The 16,582-nt window shown below is 41.7% G+C and overlaps 1 protein-coding gene across 1 annotated transcript in view; it reads left to right on the plus strand.

Moving 5' to 3' along the window:
- The first annotated feature begins 1,443 nt into the window (after window positions 1–1,443).
- RHOBTB1 (Rho related BTB domain containing 1) overlaps window positions 1,444–16,582 on the plus strand; it is a 65,376-nt gene continuing 50,237 nt past the window's right edge. The window contains exons 1-2 of the mRNA XM_032842352.1: window positions 1,444–1,554; window positions 3,656–3,706. The gene's annotated coding sequence lies outside the window, so the exon portion shown is untranslated. The remainder of the gene's footprint in view (window positions 1,555–3,655; window positions 3,707–16,582) is intronic.

A 16,582-nucleotide genomic window follows, 5' to 3' on the forward strand; every position in this document is an offset into this window, starting at 1 on the left:
ACCTGACTTTTCACTACCCTATCTTCTGGGCATCAAAGATTATGGACCAATAACTCCATTTCCAAAGACAGTTCACCGGGGATGGCTTAAATAAAGCTGGCTACCCTTAAAAGGCTCCCTTTTTCCGAGCCCTTCAACATCTCAGGAACATAGTACCTGAGAACTCCTTGGGGACTAAGGACACACTGCTGCCCTCTTTGTATCCTCGTGGTACACAGCGCCTCCAAGCAGGTTTATTAAATGAATGAATTCCTTAAGGTAGCAAAACACCTCAATACCTTTATCCCCCAGTTGCCTTTTTTTATGGGGAGTGAGGAGGTTTAAGGCACACTAATTTTAGCAGACTAACCTTGTGGGCCTAGGACAAGGCTGGCCGTGTGCATTGTGACTTTCTTAGAGCTGGACAGAGTTATCTAACATACTGTGGGCACACAGTATTTGCTCTGTGAATGCATACACACGACCCCTGGCCCTGTCCGCAGAGGTCAGTCAGCCTTGAAGAGCAAGGAGAAAAGTTCATCAGGAGGGATGGACTGTCCTGGGCTTTCAAGAATGCTGACAACCCATGAACACCCAAAGCCAATTTCACTTCCTCACTCAGCCATTTGCAGGAGTTGTAAATCCCCTCCTTCCTCAGGTGGGGGGACAGTCACGTCATGCTTACGCCCCCTACGGGGACCCCAAGTCACAGAGGAAGGTAACCCAGAGGGGGGAGCCCGCCAGCACGTGCAGCTTCCCAGGAGAGGAGGAGGCTGGGCTAACGCAGTCCTTAGTCAGCAGCTGGGCTCGTTTTTTTGAAACAAAAGCCAATGTCCTCCCTCTGAGTCCGCGGCCGGTCAGCTCCTAGGGAGAAGAAAGCCATGCTGCCCAGCCGGTTAGTGGCCCAACTTACTTTTCCAGAGCCTGGGACAAAGGACCAGCAGTTGTACGGGTGTGGGTGGGGTGCCAGGGACAGGGACGGGGGCCCCAATCGCCCTGCCCCGACCCTCCCGGCCGCCTGGGAGAAGGGTCAGGGTCTCCCGTGCTCCGCGCACGTTCGTCCCGGGCAGTCTGCCTCCCAGCCCCGGGCCCCCCGAGTCTGCGTAAAGCTGAGGCACCTTTGCCACCGGCGCCCCAGCGCACAGACACACCAGGCCCCGGTTTCATGAATGAAATCCAATCGTGCGGATATAAATAGCCGCGAAGGCTGCTAACGTCACAGTGCGAGCGGCGGCCGCCACGGCGGCGGAGCTCGGGGCCGGGCGCTCGGTTCCGCCCGGCTGGCCCGCCTGGGAGCGGGGTGGGGGCAAGAGGAGAAGGGGAGGGCTGGGGTGGGAAAGGGCGAGCCCCTCTCCCCCGGACGGGGAAGAGCGGCCGCGGCGCTGGGCGAGCCCGACAGGCGAGGCAGTGCCATGCTGCCTTTGTGCAAAGTTGGGCGGCGGGCGGCACGCGGCGCGCAGGGGTCCCGCACACCCGCGACCGCGCGCAGTCGTGGCTGCTGCTGAGTGGCGGGGACCCCCCCGCTCCCCCCAACCCTTGAAGGCGGAGGGAGCTCGCGTCTCGCTCGGCTTCAGGGTAGGTTCTGTGTCGTGAGTGCGCTGTGGTATGAAACTTACTCTTCGAGCAGCCGCCGCGGAGCCCCCACCGCCCGGGCCCCCAGCGGGTGGCGTGGGGAGGGGGGCCGGGCCGCGCCACGCGGCCAGCAGCGTCCCGACAGAGAGTTGTGGGACCGAGCTGCTGTGGGAGCCGCCCTCGCCTCTCGGCGAGGCCGGGAACCCTCGCATCAGAGGCAAGCAGAAGAGATTTCTAGGAGCGCCCGCACAGCCGCACCCCTTCTTGGAGCTGAGAAAATGTACAACAGGCACCCTTAGCGGGCTGGCTGCGCCAGGGAGGGGGTGGTGCCGCGTCGGCAAGAGGGCTCTTTTCCTTCGAAGAACAGTGGTGGGGAGCCGGAGGACTCGAAAAGGTGGATCGCTCGTCCCTTTAGAGCTTGCACCCCCTTGAGAGTTGACTGGTCGGTCAGCCCACAGTTTGGCGCTCCCTACCCCCAACCCCGTGTCTATGGAGTCTGTTTTGAGTTGCTGTGACAACAGTGGGAGCTGCCATGAGGGGCTTGCAAAACACCTTACCTTGTCTCTGTGTGCTCGGCTTTCGGGAAGAACAATAGGGAGGGGGATGGAGAGGGGAGATATTGCAGACAAGGGAGGCCAACCCCCTCTCAAAAAAAAAAAAAAAAAGGAAGTGGAAGAAAGGCGCAACTATGTAAAATATAACATTAGATCCTACTTTTAGCTGCGCCTTTTCTATCCTCAGCAGTATCAAACATCTCAACTGAGGAGCAATGTCAATATTTAGACTTGGACAAGCCAGAAAGTTAGAAGGGAGCGCCAAGCACAGGGTTTTGACTTGGCTTTGCATGTCAGCACACAAGCTGTGCCTTTCGAGCTGACTGTACACATTTGCTGGGGGGCTGGGGGGGAATGCATGAAGGTTGATATGTATACAAAGGCACCCAGACCTAGGAAACTCTAGGAAGTTAAGACCTGAAGAGTCGCCTTGACTTTGAACTCCCCCCAACAGTTCTGTTGGACCCCAGCCAGAGGCTCAACTTGAGATTTCTCCAGTTTTGGGCTCCCCCCTCCTCAACCAGGGCTGTGCTGCGTATTCTACACTCTACTGTGTATCCTGTCTAAAGTGAAGAAAATATTGTTACTGGTAGCTCTCATCTTTGTATAAAGTCCTCTCACTATCAGCAGATATAAATAGCCAATAGACTCTGTTCGTGTGACCTCCAGCAAGCTCTAGGCTTTTCTAAACATACATTCGTAAGTTTGTTTACAAACACTCTTTAGAAATTTGGAATTACATTTCCTTTCCAATAACTCTGTAGATGTCTAAGAGTCTCTGGTTGCTAGAAAATAAACACAAGTTCTTTTCAGTATAAATAATGTCTGCCCACTGCTCTGCAGGTGGGGTAGGCAGTAAATTATTATATTAGGTTGCCTCTGAGACTCCTGGATCATATTTAGACATACTAGTGGGAAAGGGATTTAACCAGTTCCTCTCAGTGTAGAAGACTTTGAATAACATTGGGAAGCAATAAAATTATGGTCAGCATTCTTCTAAATTTACCCATTGGTTATTTTCCCAAATTTTAAAGGTAGTGTAAATTTAAGTACTTGGGGCTGTGTGTGATCACAGAAGTGAAAATAGGAGCACAGGTAACTTGATGCCATTGGCCCAATATCACAATTTATAAACTATACAAATATTGAATAGGGAAAAGTAGAATCCTTTCATCTCTTACTTATGATGATATTGCCCCAAAATGTTGTTTTGGAGGAATAGTATGTCCATTTCTATGACTTCTCTATGGTAAAATGCCTGGAAGGTTTTCCTTGTTCTCATCTGTGGGTTTGGGCCAAGTACTTTTTTTTATATCATCCCCAAATGTTCAGAAATATATTTTCACAAATGCTACAAAATGTTAACCTAGCTATTTCAGGATGTGTTTGACCCAAAGAAATGCCACTTCAACACTGGCACTTAGCACAAGTAAAGCAGATTCTGCCCTTTGGGGATGGAGGGGGGAAAACTGTGTGTTGAAAATTGTAGTGGCTCCCCATGCGCTCCTGGCCAGCAGTAGGACTTACAAGTCTTTCTCTCTTTTATGTAGGTAAGTCCAGCTGTGAACAGGGTATTCCATTCTTCACTTCCAGAAAGCCAGGTCAGTGTCTCGGTGCAAACCCATGACCGTAGATGGATAACATTTTGTGTCTAATTCTGAGCATGGATTTCAGAGCAGGTTTCTTGGTCATTTGTCTCAAAATGATTTGTCTTTACGGTTTTTTCATGGACTCTGTTATGAACATCACAGGTTCAGTGATTAACAAAATTATCCTCTTTACTCTTTGAGTAAAATGTTACTAAAATGGACCTTAGAATCGGTTTGTACTTTATGACTTTTTTGGAGCGGTGGGGATCAAACGGATGTAAGAACCACTGAGGATGCTGGGGATCTGGGTGTTTGATAATTAAGGTTTTACTTCTATCCTAATCTTAGCACTCTAGAGCTAGAAGAAACTTGGCATAATAATAGCTCATTTTTTTTTTTTTAGCATGAACCGAAGTTTGGATAATGTGTTGCATCCTTTACATTTATGTTCTCATTCTGCATCTAAAACAAATACCCTGTGAGGAGGAACTACTCTCTCGAGCTGCAAAAGACAGGTGAAGAATTGGAAGTTCAGAGAGGTTAAATAATATATTCAATTCCTACTTCTAGGAAATGGAAGAAATAGTATTTTTTTTAATCTGCCTTACACTAAAACCTAGACTTTCTAGTTGAAAAGTTCTTCTCTAGTAGGGAAATTGGGGCCAAGAAAGGTTAAGTGAGTTGTCTAAGATAACTTGGTAATTACAGCTAATATAATACCATGAAATGGCCCAACTGTTGCAAAAAAAATAATAAATACCGTCTCTTAAATAAAATGACATAATAATAAGTATCCTTGTGTACTTTCTGGCATAGTACTAAGATTTAAGAAAGTTTTTATCAGGGGATGTCTGGTCTTAAGGATCTTACAAATAGATTTAAAAGGCAAGATAGTAAATATTCATGTATAAAAAATTAGAGGATAAATCAGATCATACATGCCAAAAGACTGAATTGGGAAGTCAGTGGTACATTTACGAGAAGTTCAGTGTTTTCCACTCTATGAGATTACTTTGCAATTCCATATTTGCATGGAAAAAATTTTAAGCACACATTTTGTCTGGATAAATGATAAATGAGTGAGAGTCTAAGAAAAGACAGAAGGTAGAATTTCAGCCCAACAGGGAGAGATTATGCAGTCATCTAGAACTGCTAAATTACAGTATCTCAAACTCAAAGGTGTTATTGCTTCAAAAACTTTGTAACGAAATTGTGAGCTGTTTGAATCTGCACAGCATCTTTGAGAAAACATTACTATTTAGCGTGATACTTTAAAGCACTCAATTCTTTTTGGAACCTTCATTTGTCTAAAATGTGCCATGTAGATAAATTTGGATGCATAATAGATAAATCCCAACCAAAGTCTTGAAAATGGCCAGTAAAGATTAAGCAGGACATTTTCAGTTTTTACCAGGATTGACAGCCTTCTCTTCCCATCTTGTCTACTTTTTGTAGACTAATTTCTAACAGTTGTCAATCCTTCTCAGGGAGTATTATATGAAGGAGTAATAAAAAAAATGAAATTAGTAAAGAAAACCTTAATGTGTTATCTTTTTTTTTAATGTACTGATATCCCCAACTCAAGCTAATAACCCTAAAAGCTTAATTAGCTAAGAGATACTTTTAAGCATTTAAGGGGTTGTTATAAACTGTCCTATAACAACTTGGTTCTGTACAAGTGGTTCTACAGTGTATCATTCCAGAATAGATCATAGGAACACTGAGAAGATCGCATTGCAGGTTAAGACCTCACCATCAACTGATACTTAGTTAACTGTGGCAGTGCTATGTCATAAAAATACCAGTATAGCAACTATAAACCTGTAGTTATTTAAAAAGTAAAATTAGGGGCACCTGGCTGGGCCAGTCTGTAGAGCATGTGACTCTTGACCTTGGGGACCCGAGTTCGAGCTCCGTGTTTGGCACAGAATGTACTTTTTAAAAAATGTAAAAATAAATAAATAAATAATAAAATTATATTCTGAGTTATATGTTAGCAAGACCTTACAATTAGCATGTTATCCCTAATAATAATCTAAATAGCAATTATTCGTTTGCTTTATTCAGAAGGCTTTGGTTCATACATTTGACCTATCTTGAAACATGGGTGGAAACGCTTGAAATCTTATTGTTCTTCACCCAAGAAATTTGCCTGTAGAAAACAGAGGAATTTTTAAAAATCTTTCCTATTGGTATTCTCTTAGAAAACAGGCAGTTCAGTCTCATTGTTTGAAGGCCTCACTCTTGCTTCATGTAATAGGGTTCAAAGATATGAATTTGGTTTTTATGTTCCTCTTCTTTTCTCCACTCAGGCTTCCTACCAACCGCACAACACCAAAACAAAACTTGGAGAAGGAAGGAAACTTAAGTCACGAAAAGTGGCTTATGTTGTGTAGGAAGGGGCAGGAGGTGGGAGAGGGAGAGGGAGGGAAGCTTTGCTGGGAAGGTCAAGAGGCAGTTACTCAAATGGATGGGATGTGTATGTGCTGGTTAGTTATATATCAGCCTCCAAATTATTTTTTTCATTTATAAACAAAGTTGCCGCCTCCTCTTCCTGAAATCCTGTGTTCCTTGTGCACATAGGGCAGAAATTGGGAAATAGGCAAGTAAAGAAACTGACATGAATGGTGGGTATGACAGCCACTCCTTCCAGATGTCCCCGGACACTTCTGTCTCCAAATACTCCCGCCAGCTGTCCCATCAAGTACATTAGCATATCTCTAGTAAGGTTCCATCCACTAAGGGGTGAATTCGGAACTTTTACAAAGAAAGGAGATGCCAGTAGGTACACAAGAAGCAATTTCATTTCTCCACTCTGCACCTGTGTTTATTTATTGCCTAGACACAGGTTAATGCCAAGTTCCCCATGCTAATGAGGTTACCATCTCAGACTCCATTCCTCTGTGAAGAAAGTTTCTTTGAATTGTTAATCAACCATAGTCCAAACCCCTAACGAGCACTGGACTAACAATAACCAGAGATGATTATGCTCCTACTAGATGCCAGACATTTTACTGCATTTCAACTAAAATTATCAATTCCAATTTTACAGAAGCAAAAAAAAAAAAAATGGAACTCAGATATGTTAAATTCAAAGAGCTAACAGAAGGTAGAGTTTAGATTTGCACCCAGGTCTGCCTAAGAACTTGAACAAGTGTTTGCTTTAAATCAACTCCTAGAGGGCAGGGGAGAGAAATACTTTAAACCATTTCACTCCAGGTTATTTTTGCAGATAGTAGACACAGGTGTTAAATAATTATTCTTAAGGGGTTGTTTTGTTTTGTTTGTTTTGCTTTTGATCTAACTCGAACCACATAGACTTGTCTGGACAAATTTGTTAACTCTCTAGGTCATTTCTAATGTATTTTGACTAAGTCAGAATTAAGCAGTTGAGTCATGGGGGGTGGAATCATGCATCCAGAAAAGTCCTTAGAGACACTTAAGATGATCTCATGTAAGTGAAAATGCCTGCCACCCAGAGAAGAGCTCTAGCTTACCCACTCTCCTGGTTAGGAATGGATGCAGCTGGAAGTGAACCTGGGTTCCCAAGTCCTAGCCCAGCACTCAGTTCTAGTACATAACATGGCCTGAAAAGTGCCAAGTCTTCCAGACCCTTCCATGTAGCCAGAATTGCAGCTATCAAGTAAAAAAATCCATCAGAAACCTATGTCACACCCAGAAATGGGCGATAAGAGGACTCTAGCAGTGTAAAGAAAGATACAGTGGGCCCTAAGAGAAACCTCACTTTTCTGCACTAACACCAATGTAGGGCTAGCTTCCCACTGACTCAAAGCACAGCAGCCCCACTCCCATCTCCTCCACCTTGTCTTTGTGGAACCCTCTGTTTTAATCAAGTATGGAGCTTTTCAATTTTGTCTATGGACTTCTGGCTTTTTACTAACTATGCTAAGGGAAATACATCTTTGGACCTCATTTCTCTCATCTATAAAGTGGGGATAGTATCACATCTCTTAGAGAATTCTAGAGATGCTATGAAATCACACACAGGAAGCACATAGTTGGTGCTCAGTAGGGGATAGCTCTCTTCTTCTCCTTCCTAGAGTATTACAAGGGAAATGTTATTATTTTTCCCCTAAATGAACTTGAGTTGTTTGAATTCTGACATTGCAAGGGGTTGTTATAGTAACCTCCTTTCTTGGGTAAAAATGCGCCCAGTGGTCTCTTGGGGTCCCAGTGGCCCATTCACAATTACATTGGTCTTCCTTGCACTGTAGGGTTACCACGGCGTTCTTGAATGATTTTTATTGCTTCAGTATCTGCTGCAAAGTAATACCAAGCTCTTCTTGGGAGATTTGTGGCTCCCATTTCCTTCCAGTCACTGTTGAAGCATTGAACGTGTTTTCCACTTAGACCCTCGCATCCCAGAGCAACTACTGTATTTTCAGCCAAGTAACTAAGAAATACTTCCAGAGAATATTATTGCCGGTAGAACATTCTTGCTTTCAATTTCAAAATACGTGAGACTTGCCTACCATCATTTCAATTAACTCGAGCGTGAAGGGCTGTCTGTGTTCTGGCCCTGTCTTTTCTTTTCATCCTGTGTTGCTGACTAATCTATCGATAGGAAAAACATAAGCACTACAATTTCCCCTTTCACCCTCAGCGCCTGATAACTACCCTGCCCGAAATTACATCTCTGGGAAGTGTTTCATCACATTCCTCTCCCCAGCTGCCACGCTGGGTCATGTGGCACTCGCTGCCCTGCTTCGGGTTTTTGGAACCAAGTCTTTGGCAGCATGTCCTCTTCGTCACGTACATGGAGGAAATCTGCTCTGATGGTTTTTTTCTTATTGAACTTTCTCCCCCTTTTTAAATTAATAATCCGAGGGGCCCAGGATCACCTTTATTTTCCTAGCGGCACAGTCTCCCTTTCAGTGTTTGCCAAAGGTAAATTGCAAGATGTATGTCTTTTCTTGGGGTTTAGAAGTGGCTGAACCGTGGCTAGCTGCTCCAAGATTACCAACTGCTAGATTGCCCCTAAATTTGTTTCTCAATTTGTTGTATAAATCTCACTTCACACCAAGGAGTTTGTTGTGTGTGTGTGTGTGTTGTTGTTTTTAAGATTTTATTTGTTTATTTGACAGAGACCACAAGTAGGCAGAGAGGCAGGCAAAGAGAGAGGAGGAAGCAGGCTCCCTGCTGAGCAGAGAGCCTGACACGGGGCTCCGACCCAGGACCCCGAGATCATAACCTGAGCCAAAGGCAGAGGCTTAAGCCACTGAGCCACCCAGGTGCCCCCGAGGAGTTTATTTGTAAAGCGGTACTTCTCCGATTTATTGTGCATTCAGATCACCTGGGCATCTTGATATGGAGCGGATTCTGATTCCGGAGTTTTGGGATGGGACCTGAGATGATGGGTTTCCCTGAGGCTCCCCAGCGATGCCAAAACAGCTGGTCTGAAGACACCATTTTAAGCAGGAAAGGTCTAAAGTCTAGGTGTTACTTACCTGGAAGGCTGTAAAACTCCCACCTTATTCTGTTTGCTTGTTTCTTAAATCATAATAGGCAGTTGTGGAATCTTAAACATGGAAGGGAGGTACATACACGGCAGTGTGCTAGTAAATCAACCAGCTCTCCCGGAAAAAAAGAAGGCATTTATGTGCATACATAAGTCGATTATAAATTTTACTGACATAAAGAATGTATGTAGCATACACTTTGCAAATAATAAAAAAATAGACAATACTCCTTATTGTAAATTCCATAAAGCCAGTTGGGTTTTACAGAAGGCTGGTTGGTTTTTGCTGAACCCTTTTATCCATAACCTACCTGTGGTACAATTGATGAAGGAGTGTAATTCCCATATAAATGTTGGCTGATATTTTCCTTTATGTTAATAAACAAGCTAGAAGTGCAACAACAAAGACATGTCAGAACTGTACTCATTTATCAAAGATATGAATAACTTCTCTGCTGAACTGGATAATAGCTTTTAAATGGTGTAAAGATATTTCCTTAAATATACTATTCACAATGTAACAGCTCCACATGTAATCCACTTTTAAGTTTAATTTGCGTTGTTAACATTTTTTAATCATTTTCTTAAGACAGGCAACAGAACAACAAAGCAAGCCCTAAATTCCAGTGGTTGCCAATTTCTGTGGTATAAAGACTCCTACCAAGGCCATTTTCAAGCCACCGTTGTGACTGAGTGTGGAGTTGGGGAGAGATGGCCCAGTAGCCCACTGCTATCCAACATTTCCACCATACAGATAAAATTAGCATAAATAACCTCAAAATGTAGGTAACAGTAAAGTGTAGTAAGATAATTAGAAAATGGTGAGTTTTGAGCATTTAGCACCTTTGTTTTTAGTATAATTTCTTTAATCAAAACTGTGGAATTTAATTTTTAATACTGAGTCTATTTTATTTATGTGTTTATTTGTTTATTGACGTACAGTGACACCCAGTGTTACATTAATTTGAGGTGTTACAACACAGTAACCTGACAGCTCTGTTCATTATGCTTTAACGGGCTTGCAAAAATCCTGCAAATTTAACAACTAGTTCTCATGAGCTGGTGGGGGCTGCCTCCAGCCCACCGTTGGACGTAGATCCTCCCGTCAGGTGATTCTCAGCCTTTGCTTTGCACTGGAATACCCCCAGGAAAACCGTAACCTATAGTCTGTTAGATCTTTGTTAGGGCCTAAGTATCTGAATTTAAAACATTTTTACTGACATGTATCTTATTTAAAGAAAAATGCAAAAATAAGAAGTCTATAACTTAAATGAAATTTCACCAACTGAACATACACCTGTAATCAGCACCAACCAACATACAGAAACAGAAAACGACCAGCACCCAGACTCTCTCTTTAAATCCCTAGCCAGGGCACCTGGGTGGCTCAGTTGTTTAAGCAACTGGCTTCGGCTCAGGTCATGATCCCAGAGCCCAGAATCAAGTCCCTCATTGGGCTCCCAGCTCCATGGGGAGTCTGCTTCTCCCTCTGACCTTCTCCTCTTTCATGCTCTCTCTCTGTCTCTCTCTCAAATAAATAAATAAAATCTTAAAATAAATAAATAAAAATAAAATTAAAAAATCCCTAGCCAGTCACTTCCCACCCAAGGTATCCACTATCTTGGCTTCTAACACCATGGACTCACGGTGCCTGCTTTTGAACGTTTACGTAAACAAAATCTCTTTAGTGTCTGGCTTCTTCCCCTCAATATTATGTTTGGGAGTCTTATTCATAATGCATGTAGCAGGAGTTCACCCATTTTACCGTAGTGCTGTGTAGTATCCCATTATGACTGGAGCTCAATTTATTATTTATTTATCCATTCTACTGCTGGTGGGTTGTTTCCAGCTGTTTGCTATTATGAATAGCGCTGTTAAGAATATTCTTGAGGCGCCCGGCTGGCTCAGTCAGAAGAGCATGTGACTCTTGATCTCGGAGTCATGGGTTGGAAGCCCACACTGGATGTAGAGATTACTAAAAAACAATGCATAAACCTTAGAAAAAGAGAATATTCTTGTGCAGGCAGCAGTACTTAAAGTAAAACTAAACAGATTCCCCCAGTGATTCTAATAAGCAGCTGATCTCTTGACTGCCTTCTCTACAACTCCCCCTCCTCCCTTATTTCTCATATAATACGGCCAAGGCTATTGATTCTTTTGTGTGAATGTAATTTTAGTACCCTAAGCCATGAAGCTGTGTGTTTCCATTCATTACAGTATGTTCTCCGGGCTCTTTTCAATTTACGTTCACCAACTCCCCCTTTCATCAAGACACCGGCTCTTGTGCACTCTAAAAAGGGATGAGATTTGGCCTCACATCAATAGCATGGAGGAATAATAGATACAGGGGAGATGCAGCCAAGCCTAAATTTGGCAGCTGATCATTAAGGCTCCTGGAAAGAGGCTTCAAAGAAGGGGAATTGTTTCCCTTTGTGTATATCAAACAAAAATCAACAGTGAACCCTGAGAATATTTCAGATTCTAATATTTTTAAAAATCCATTTATTTGAAGTAGATCAGCAGCTCTCATGTGAAAGAGAACTGAAATCTCTCAAAGTCTGATGACTTGATCTGGAAAGATTAGAGAAGGAGGTTTTCCCTTTGGCTTCTTCCAATACCTGGTGTTCAGCAGGTGTATTCTTGCTACATTATTCTATGCTGAGTAGCTGTGTACTGTGTGTGTGTGTGTGTGTGTGTGTGTGTGTTTGAGTCTACTGAGATGTTAGTTCCTTTGATTTAAGTCAAGGGAGCTGAATGACCGGGAGCTCCAGGATGATATTGTTGATGAGTCGGATGGCTGCTCCGTATTAAAAGAAAGGTTCCTAGCTTCAGCAGGCACTGAAAGGCATTTCACATAAACCTCCCAAAGTATGCAGAGAGGAGGCAAAGAGTACACATGAATTCTACATTATGAAGAATGTATGCTCCCACACATAAATATTCTAGTTCCTAGTTTTCCTACCTCCCCATCCCCATCCATTTTCTGTAAATTTTTTGTTATAAAATTTCTTTGTTAAGATAGAAAAGAGGGAATATATAGATAAGAAAAAAGGAAAAAATTGAATCCATTTACAATCCCAATTGGCATTAATATTGAATGTTTCTCTAACCCGAATGTTGCTGTGTATATGTAGGTACATAAATTTTAAGGACTGGTGTTATTCTGTAAATTCTTCTGTCATCTTTTTTCATTTAAATGTTTATCATGAACATATATGACAAAAATTGCACTCCTATAACACATTTTGGTTGGCTATATACTCCCCTTTTATGTGGACATTTATTGATGTCAGTTTTTTTAACCAATCCCCACCCCCACCCCCATCTGGCTGGACTTCTAAACTTGTTTCCAATATTTTGTTTCCGCAGATAGTGGTGTATAACATTCCTTTAATGGAATCTTTTTGTCTCCCCTAATTATTTATCTAGGAATAAGTTTTCATAATTGGATAGAAGTTATGGACATTTTAAAGTTATGGACATTGAGGGTCAGGTGTCCCCACTCCAGAATAATGGTATTATTTTCCACTTCAACAAACAGTGCCACATTCCACTTTTTAAAAATGTACAATCTTTCATGTAATAACTCCTACCTAGAGTTAGAGGGTGTAGAAACATGTCCTGAAATTATTAGCTGGAATCTAGGCATTGATGTCAGCCAGAAACTGCCAACAAAGTAGGAGATTTTAAAGAGTCTGTTTTTTGTCCACCGACACTTTTGTATTTATGATCCAGTTTTACTAAGAAATCCTTGGGGCGGGTGGGGGAGACAGTTTTCTTCATCTGTCTGAATCAGAGCGTAACCTAATCCTAACTGGCATATTAGAGTCTCCTAAATGATTAAATGCAATTGCTTCATTGTCATCCTATGTGAAGGCTTCCCAGCAAGGGGTCTCTCTGGAACCAGAAGCTGACCCAGTGACATCTTTAGAGAATGCTTTCAATGAACATGTTACTACAGAGCACTGCAGAGACTTTTCTTCATTAGGATGGATTATTAAGTATATCTAGTCTTCAGACTTGTTATTAGCTTTCTCAAATGAGCACTTAGAACTCTGACATCTCTCTGAAGACTTAACCAGTATTTTAATTATTAATTCTTGGCAAAGCTTCCTGATCCAGCATTTAGCTGAGGTTCACACACTGACCCTCCAAAACCAATGGGTGGTGTCTTCTGTTGTTTCAATTTTTTTAACTTAAAAAATATATATTTAAGTATAACGTACATAGAGAAATGTATACAGATCCCAGCCATACAGTTTGATGAATTTGTGAAAACTAACCTACCTATGTAACCAGCATATAGTTCAAGAAGTCAGTATCATCAAGCACCCCACTTCTGGTCACCACCCCGTGGTACCCTCTGTGTCTTTGAGATGCTCCAAATTTTATGCCCTGGGTAAGTCATTCATTTATAGAATTTGATTTTTCACTGAACCCTTAACTTTATAAGAGCTAGCTGCAATGAGTTTTGATCAAGCTATCCCCTTGTAAGTAAAAATATGTAGAGTCTGCCTTTCCAAGTAATGATAACATTAAATTTATACCCTCAATGTGCATCAATATTTATACATTTGTGACTTGCAGGTACACAAATACATGCACCGCCTGGATACAAACAAACTGGGAACTTCTTTCTCCTTTTAATGAATGGAAAGCTGAATTATACTATATTGATCCAAACTTAAAATATCTTAACTACAATTGATTGTCACAGAATATTTCAAGCGATATGCTTCCAAACAATTTCTTAAAATTGTTCATTTCAGTTACTCTAATATTGCCTCTGAACACTCAAAATTTAACAGTCAAGAATTTTTCATCTCTTGTTTGAAATATGTATCTGTCCTGGGTGTTTCACAGCTGTCTCTCTATAGGGTTCAATTTCTTTGTCTGATATTCAGCTAAATTACCATTTAAATTCCTATGGGGTTTTTTTCAGCTGAGAGCCTGAGTCAGAAAAAAAACAAGTTTAGCAGCCTCACAAAGCTTTATAAATATGTAATTCTGAAGAACAATGTATACATCATCAAAAATCATTGATATTAGTTTTGGCTAATATCTGTACTCTTACTAGAATTAACAATCAAGGGTTATACTTATGTAGTCACTAGTTTTTAAAAAGCCAAATATCTCTCCCATTATAGAATACAACTTGGAGGATATTATTCATCCATAAAAAGTAATGAAGCACAAATACATGCTGCAGCATGGGTGAACTTGAAAGCATTGTGCTCGATACAAGAAGACAGACACGAAAGACTGCATACTGTGTGACTTCGTTTATTAAAATGTCCAGAATAGGCAAATTCATAAAGACAGGAAGTGAATTAGTGGTCAGAGGGGCAGGGGAGAACAGAATAGCTGCTAATGGGCACGAGGTTTCTTTCTGGGTTCATGAGAATGTTCTAGAATTAGATAGTGGACATGGTTGTATAGCTTTGTGAGCAAAACAAAAACCCTGGAGTCGTGTACTTCAAAAGGTGAGTTTTATGACAGGTGACCTTTATCTCAACTTTTTTTTTTTTTAAAGTAATAGATTTTCATCGTAGAAAATTTGGAAACTAAAGGGAAGTAGAAAAGTGACAAGTTGCAGCCCTGTTAACAGTCACTGGTACCTGTCGAGTGTACTCCCTTCCAATTTACCTTCCATATATTGCTGTTGCAGGAAGAACAGCTTCCCTTTTGATGATGGAGACACCATTATTGAATGTTAAGTATTCACATATTGATACCCACTCATTCTGCCCCTCCCCCCCAAAATAAAAAAGGATGGGTCCAAGGAAGATCCATTTAAATGGCACAGGGGAATAATGATGGAGATACAAATGAGAGAAGCCGAGAGCAGTGGCCCGCCCTGTCAGAGGTGAGGGAGAGGCATCTGAGGTTTGAAAAGTAGGGGGGTCCTGAGAGGCAGAAAGATAGACTTGACCAGTTTCGAGGAGAGGTAGGACTCCTCAGGGACACATTCCTGAAGAATCTTACTAGGAGTTTTGCTGCAAGGTAGCTGATAGGTCACGTTAACCGCACCCCTCTATTCTTAAATACTCATGTTGTTTCCCAGCTTTCCCAGACTCACACTTGTGCTTCTTTTAGTCATGTCCCCGTGTTAAGATGGTACTTAGCGTGAAAGAGTGAAGAGGACCGGTTCTGTTCGAGTTACACATGTTTGCTTATTTTATCTAGTTTCCATCGACTGTTTTTTGGATCGCTTTCCTGCACTTGCCCCCTGATAGTGTAACATTAGCATTTCTCCATATCATTGCGAACTCAACATAAACATGATTTTGAATAATGACAGTCTTAATAGATAAGACTTTTTGGGTGTTCTCTTGATGACAGGCATAGTGATTAAAATACTTTTACAAGCAGTATCTAATCTTTACAACAACACATCCAACGAAGCAGTTATCCCCAGTTTACATATAAGGAAATAGAAGTTTAGAGAGATTAAGTATTTGGCCCAAGATCATATAGCAAGTCTTTTTTTTTTTTTTAAGATTTTATTTATTTATTTGACACAGAGAGAGATCAGAAGTAGGCAGAGAGGCAGGCAGAAAGAGAGGAGGAAGCAGGCTCCCTGCTGAGCAGAGAGCCCGATGCGGGGCTCGATCCCTGGACCCTGAGATCATGACCTGAGCCGAAGGCTTAACCCACTGAGCCACGCAGGCGCCCCAGATAGCAAGTCTTTAATTGTCATAGACTTAGGTGGTTTTCATATTTTTCTTGTTCTTTATAAAGATGTGATAAATATATTTGGGGTTTTTTTTTAAGATTTTATTTATTTATTAGAGAAAGAGTCAGCGAGCAGGAAGGAGAGGCAGAAGGAGAAGCAGACTCCCCACTGAGCAGGGAGTCCCACTCCCCGGATGCTGGGATCATGACCTGAGCCAAGGCAGGTGCTTAACCTACTGAGGCACACGGGCACCACTAATATATTTGCCTTTAAAACATGTACTGTTTATGAAGTCATTTTTTTAGATGGATGTATCAGGAAGTATTTTTTAAATTGCTGACAGGTTCAGGTTTTGGTTGTTGCTGTCAATAAAACCTTCCCTTTTAACTTTTTCATTTACTTTTTTGTTGTTAGGGTGTTTGGTTGATACCATCTATGCTTTGGGGGATTTTTGTCCTTATGGTGGGTTAGTCAACTATAAATGTGCCAAGAACACTTGAAAAGAAAGTACACTCTCTTATCATAATAAGTTTTCTTTTTTAATGTGAGATATCTATTCATTTATCACTACATTTTATGATATTCAAGCCCTCCATGTGTTGTTTTTCATTTTTGCTTTCTTAATCTGATGTTGATTCTGATTCTTTATCTCACACATGTCACTTATTTTCATTAATTCCTCCTTCTAGAGCTTTTCTTCATTTTTATTGTATGCCTTTTGGTTTGTGAAGAT

This window comes from Lontra canadensis, unplaced genomic scaffold, assembly GCF_010015895.1.
Source record: "Lontra canadensis isolate GAN:19392208 unplaced genomic scaffold, GSC_riverotter_1.0 scaffold3, whole genome shotgun sequence".
Classification (NCBI taxonomy): Eukaryota; Metazoa; Chordata; class Mammalia; order Carnivora; family Mustelidae; genus Lontra; species Lontra canadensis.